At 40.1% G+C, this 6,624-nt stretch overlaps 1 long non-coding RNA gene across 1 annotated transcript; it reads right to left on the minus strand.

Annotated features, from left to right (window-relative positions):
• Nucleotides 1-549: 549 nt before the first annotated feature.
• On the minus strand, nucleotides 550-5,419 carry LOC129150050 (uncharacterized). Its single transcript, XR_008556822.1, has 3 exons — nucleotides 5,401-5,419; nucleotides 2,339-2,435; nucleotides 550-665 (listed from the first exon to the last, which is right to left on the minus strand). It is a non-coding gene; the product is annotated as an uncharacterized LOC129150050 (long non-coding RNA).
• Between the last annotated feature and the right edge of the window lie 1,205 nt (nucleotides 5,420-6,624).

Genomic DNA, 6,624 nt, shown 5'->3' on the forward strand with positions numbered 1-6,624 from the left:
TCTTTCAAGACCTGCTCCCTGTCACAAGAAAATCCAAGAAACCATCTATGTTAATTATTATAGTCTCTCTATCTGACATGGTGTCTTATTCCAAGGCAATTCTGGAGACAATACTAATACTGCAAAGTATAACACCAGCACAAAAATTTCAATACCTTGCAGACTAGTGAAGGAGCTATTTTAGGATTCAGGGGCTTTGTTTATGTCTCAAGTCATCTCCAAAATAATTTTCTTTCAGATACTTTGATGACTTAACTGGGTCTCCAGGGGTTCACAACAATGTAAACTATTCATATTTATGGCAATGCAGATGAATTTAGTCTGGTGCAGAAAATAAATCTCTGTAAGTGTAAATCTCCTTATGAATGAGTTTTAACATTTTCTTTAACTTCTACTTTGTCTTCTTTGCTGTTTGAGAGGTTTTATATCCAGTCTCCACTCATTGCTCCTGGAATCAAAGTGATTGTTCAGAAGGCTGGTCTGCAAGTAGTAAAGAACAGCTCCAAATCCACTGGTGGGGATTGGAAGGAAGGATGGGGGAAAGAAGAGACAGAGTTCGGATAGACATCTGACTGCCTGGATGCTGTGTCTGTTTCATCTGCATCAGGAACACGGTGAAGAGCCAGCCTTCTGAATGAGGACAGTGATGCTATCTCCTAGGCAAACTTGAAAAGAGAATAAACAACACATTCCTCTTCATTAAAGCACGTCACACTGCTGATTTTTCACATGTAAGAGTTTACCAAAGAAATCTGGAACTACTAAATGTTACTTGCTCAACCATTCCCTGTAACCATAACATTTAAAAGTTCTTTGGAAGAAGGAAGGAAGCAAGATGAGGCATATTTTAAATTACCCAAAGTCCCTCTAAATAGGAGATGCACCCGTCAGAAAGTCAACGATGTTTGTCAGTTTTTAGGTCAATAACTCAGTTTTTATTTTTATAAGCATGAAAATGCTGTTTTTCCAGATGTATGAGAGAGGAGGTAAGCTAGCTGCCACAATAGCAGTGTTTGCTCATTCTTTTTTTTTTTTTTTTGAAAATTTTTTTTTTATTGAGGTATTATATGTGTACATATCTTACCATTACTCCCCCCCCCCCACCCCACACCCATACATGCCCTCACCTGTTTGCTCATTCTATCAAAGATCTCCTAGGATATAATACAAATCCTAGGAAAGTAGGGTTTTTAAAAATATATTTTTATTGATTTCAGAGAGGAAGGGAGAGGGAGAATAGAAACATTAATGATGAAAGAGAATCTTTTATCGGCTGCCTCTTGCATGCCCCCTCCTGGGGATGGAGCCCACAACTGGGGCATGTGGCTTGATTGAGAGTCGAATCAGTGATCTCTTGGTTCATAGGTCAACACTCAACCACCGAGCCACACCATCTGGGCAGGATTTTTTAATATTTAAAACAATAAATATCACATTGTTAGGATCTTTGTCAAAATCTGTGTCCCTTTAAATCCGTATGTTGAAACTTAATCCCCAATGTGATGGTTTTTGAAGGTGGGGCCTTTGAAGGTGATTAGGTCATGAGAGTAGAGCCCTCATGCATGGGACTAATGACCATATCAAAGAAACCCCAGAGAGCTCACTTGCCTCTTGTGCCACGTGAGGACACGGGTTGAAGATGTTTGTGTCTGAACAAGAAATCATCTCTCACCAGACATCAAGTCTGCTGGCCTTCATTTAGGACTTTCCAGTCTCTAAAAATAAATTTCTGCTGATGATAAGCCATCCAGTATATGGTGTACTATTATAGAAGTCCAAACTAAGATGGGGGATAGAAAATACCAGGGAAGGGGTGGTTGCTATATCATTTAGGGTAGTCTGGAAAGGTTGACTTGAGAGTAGATGCCTCAAGGAAGTGGAAAAAAAAATGCATTCGTTCAGGGAGAACTGGGCAGGGGTGCCCTGGGCAGGATTGTTAAAGGTATGTTCCAAGAACAGCAAGAAAATAAAAAAATCGGCCAGAAATTTTAATAGTGATGAGATTGACAAACCTGTTGTATAGCATTCCACTATACAAATATGTCACAAAATTTTAGCTATTTAAATGATCACTGACAGAATTTGAGTTTTTTTTCCATTTTTGGTGGAAACAAACAATACTTCTATGAATATTTTGGTATCTGTATCCTGGTCACATATGCAGTTTCTCTATAAGTAGAAATTTTGGTCATAGGAAAAGCATATCTTCAACTTTCCTAGGTAGTTTCCAATTGTTTTCTAAAGTGGGTGTTAGGTTTTTACCATAGAAAATTAAGACTTAGCTTTCTTGCATCATAACCATCATGTATACTTTCCCCTTTTTCTCCAATTTACTTACATCATAATTTTGGCTCAAATAATCATCCATGTTTATTTTCACAAGGTAAATTGACTTATATCCAAGTAATGTAGCTATGATCACATATCTTATTTCTCTACAAGAAAAAAATTGGGAGGGAGGAGATTAATAATTGCCTAAATTACTTTTTTGTTTGCTTACTTACTATGTAACTATCATTCATTTGAGTGGCCAGATTATTATGATCTCTGAACTCATAATAATCTGGCCACTCAGTGTATATAATAGAAGACTAATATGCAAATTGTCCCCTCGACCAGGAGTTCGAGCAGCAGGCAGGCTGGCCAACTGCCCATGTCCCCTCCCCCTGGCCAGACTGGCCGGACCCCACCCATGCACTGGGCCTCTAATACACACACACACACACACACACACACACACACACACACACACACTGAGTGGCCAGATTATTATGCGTATTATGCGTTCAGAGATCATAATAATCTGGCCACTCAGTGTATACTTAGATGCTTTCATGGAGCTACAAGCTCCTATAAATATGGTCAAATATAACAGACGATCTCTGTTCTGTTATCCTTCCTTTGCTCTTCTGCTCCTAACCAGATTGATTGCATTGTAGACAGGTTAAACAATATTTTTTCTCCTTCTTGTCATCTTGGGCATTATTTTGATTCTTTCCTGTTTGGGATTCATCTATTTCCTGGATTCCTTAATTTCCTTCTTTAGTTTTGCTTAAGCACATGTTGGTTGGGTAGCTTTACATTCTACTTTCCCTCAACTTTACCTTTGAAATTCTCTTATTGTATTTTATTTCTCCTAACATATTTTCAACTTCTAAGAGTACTTTCTCAATGTTTGAAGGTTCCTTTTGTTTAAATAGCATTCTGTTTTTGCTTCTTATTTCTCTTTGCTCTGGGGAAATGAATTATAATTACACTAGAGGCCCGATGCACGAAATTTGTGCAAGAGTAGGCCTTCCTTCCCCTGGCTGCTGGCACCAGCTTCCCTCCAGCACCCGGGACCCGGGCTTCCCTCACAGTGCTGGCTTCGTCTCGAAGGTCTTTTGGAAGGATGTTCAGTCTAATTAGCATATTACACTTTTGTTATTATAGATTGAATTTTTTTATTGTGCTTCCTGTGATTTTTCTGTTTCCTCAATCTCCCCACTATTTTTGGTTTGTTTCAGGTTCTGTCTTTCACTTTATAGGCTTTCCTAAAATGTCCACTGGCCTTTGCCTGCTCATTCAAATTTAAAAGTGTGGCACTAAGAGGCTAATTCTATGTATGTGGGAACCCATTTCACTTCCAATATTGGTATGTGTATGTATTTTTTTTTTCTTCTTGAACTGCTTTTTTCTTGCCTGGTACCAATAGTCACTTTTCTGGGTGCCTAGCATGGGATGAGGGCTGAAGCTCTTGCTCTCTATGAGGTAGGTCTTTGCTTAATCCTTTTGATTCCAGAAAAGGGCCTCATTTGAACCTTCAGTTGTCCTTCTTGTGACAAAGTCGCTGGACAATCTCTCCAGATAATAAGCCACATGTCATTTGGCTGATAGAGGACAATCACCAGTTGTACAGGATGCTAGAATCTGATCTCTTAGACTTTTCATCAGTTTTTTCAATTTTGGCCTCACTTCAGTCCCTTGCCTTCAAGGCCACCTCCAATTCCTGAGTCACTTCTGGGCTGTGAAACATGTCATGCTGCCTTCCTGGCAGACATTTATTAGACAAAATAAAAATCTGAAAAAGTCCCTCATCTATCTGGTTTTCATCTCACACAATTTTATTAACATTTCTAGTCCACTGGCGCCTACTTCTTCATCTCTATCTTTGTCAGTCTATACCATTTTACTTTTTTTCTGTCTTTTAGTGGAATTTTGGAAAGAGGGTGAGGAAAAAAGCTTATATGTTTAATATACTTACCTTTAACCAAAAGCTTAATTCTTTTCTATTACTAAAGGTATATGATATATGATATACAAAATATATGTTCATGAATGAATAGAAAATAGAGATATATTGTCATCATATCACACACACACACACACGCACACACACACACACACACGTTGCTCTAGATGAAAGTTCTGATGTTTTTTGAATTGGCAGTTTTCTCTTTTCACTTTGATTCTTAGCCTCCTCCTTTGTTTTTGCATTACCTTATCCTTGACTTCTTTGTTCCTTACAATCTCTTCCTAATTTCTCTTCTCTGTCCACTTCTCCTATATTTGTGACCTCTGTATTTTATTCTCCATCTCTCCTTTTTTCCCCCTTCTTTTTTCTGCTTCTCCTTGAGTATCTCTATTCATCCTCTTTAATTAGCATTTCTAAGCCACGATAAACAAATTTTTGTCTTTAGCCTGGGTGGATCTAAATTTTTCTGTGAATGCTCCATGGCACCTTACACTCATATCCAAAGTAGAATTCATTACATCCCAGAAGTCTTTTTTTCTCCTCCAATTTAATTGCTGCCCCTTTTCCCTTAATATTGTTTATAAATCAGGGGTTGGCAATGTTTTCTCTATAAAGGCCAGATAGTAAATATTTTAGGCCTTGTGGGCTATTCAGTTTTTGTTACAATCACTCAATTGTGCTGTCATAAACAAATGGGTGTGACCATATTCCAATAAAACTTTACTTACAAAATCAGGCTATAAGGCAGGTTTTGGCCCTTGGGCCATAGTTGACTGATCTCTGTTCTAGGTTACTGGTCATTTCAGCCAGAAGACTCTTAATTGAGCTTTACCTTTATATGGTCAATATGTTAAGATGACTGTGTCTTTCCCCGTGACTTGACCTGTTTCCACCATCCCACATACTTTCCTCTCTCAGACCCTCATCTCTTTTATCTGTCAGCTGCAGTAGCTGTTTATCCAGTCTCACTGCTCTTTGTGTTGTAGCCCTCTAATCCCTGCCCCTGCTGCTTCCAAAGCAGTCTTATGAAAAAAGCATTTATTATATTATTCTTTGCTTAATATACTCAGTGCTGTGCAAATAGCTACACTACAAGGGCTTCCCCAATTCTAGGTACATAAGAGCCCCTTGAAGTCTTGGTTAAATCAAATACTTCTGGTCCCCACCTCGGAGGTTCTGATGATATAAACCAGAGTTAGAGTCCATGAATCTGCATTCTAAACAGACATCCCAGATGAGTCTGTGGCATGTAGTCCTCAGACATTTGAGAAACATGGGCCATGGAAAAGGGCATCCCCATGCATGGAACATAAGGCCCTCCCTGAGCATTCTGGGATTTAACCTTTTTCCTGAACTGGCCATGCTGTTGCACCCCTTTCAGTTTTCCACAAGATAGTCATTTTGCTAGCAATGCCATTAACTTTTTGTCTACGTAGTAAACTTCTTTTAAGGCTCAACTCAAGTACCAATTCTTCTGATGAGTTTTCCTAAACTCCCCAATTCTTACCACGTACCAGTGTCTATAACATATTAACTGCTCTTATGTATGTATGTATGTATGTATGTATGTATGTATGTATGTATTTATCTCTCCTATTGGATTACTAGAGGCCCAGTGCATGATTGAATCATGCACGTGTAGGGTCCCCTACACGCTTTCGCTTTCGATCACAGGGAGCTGGGTGCCTGTCTGCTGGTGCACCAGGCGCCGGAGGCTACTGAAAGGCCTGGTGCCTGAGCAGAAAGGCATCCAGCTCCCACGCTTTTGCTTTTGATCACTGGTGCACTATGCCATGCCGGAGGCTTCTGAAAGGCCTGGTGCCTGAGCGGACAGGCACCCAGCTCCCACACTTTTGCTTTCGATTGTGGGGGAGCTGAGTGCCTGTCCGCTCAGGCACTCAGCTCCCCCACTTTTGATGGTCCGCGAGGCGGGACGTCAGCTCGCTGCCCCAGAGGCCCCTTCTGTGCCGCAGCACAGCTATGGTGCAGACGCTGAGCTCGTGCCGCTGCTGGCAACGCAGCTCAGCGTCCCGCCGGCCCAATCAGCTACCCCGGCCACCCCGAGTCCCACCCCCCCCACGTCTCCTGGCCAATCATGGGCATAGCGAAGGTATGGTCAATTTGCATATTTGTCTATTATTAGGTAGGATCTGTTTCTGGAGGGCAGAGACTATTATTTCTGCATTTTTGTATATTTTAGAGAGTACACTAAATATATAGTAATTCAACTCAACATTTGTTGATTTGATATAAGAATGAAGCTGTGAATATTACTATTTATATTTTATAGATAATTAAACTGAGGCTGTGCGATATTAACTGACTTGAGGTCAACCACATTGCCAAAACAATCAAGGATATCATATGTCTTTTACTTAGCAAGCTTTCTC

This window comes from Eptesicus fuscus, chromosome 8 (assembly GCF_027574615.1).
Source record: "Eptesicus fuscus isolate TK198812 chromosome 8, DD_ASM_mEF_20220401, whole genome shotgun sequence".
In the NCBI taxonomy this organism is placed as follows: Eukaryota; Metazoa; Chordata; class Mammalia; order Chiroptera; family Vespertilionidae; genus Eptesicus; species Eptesicus fuscus.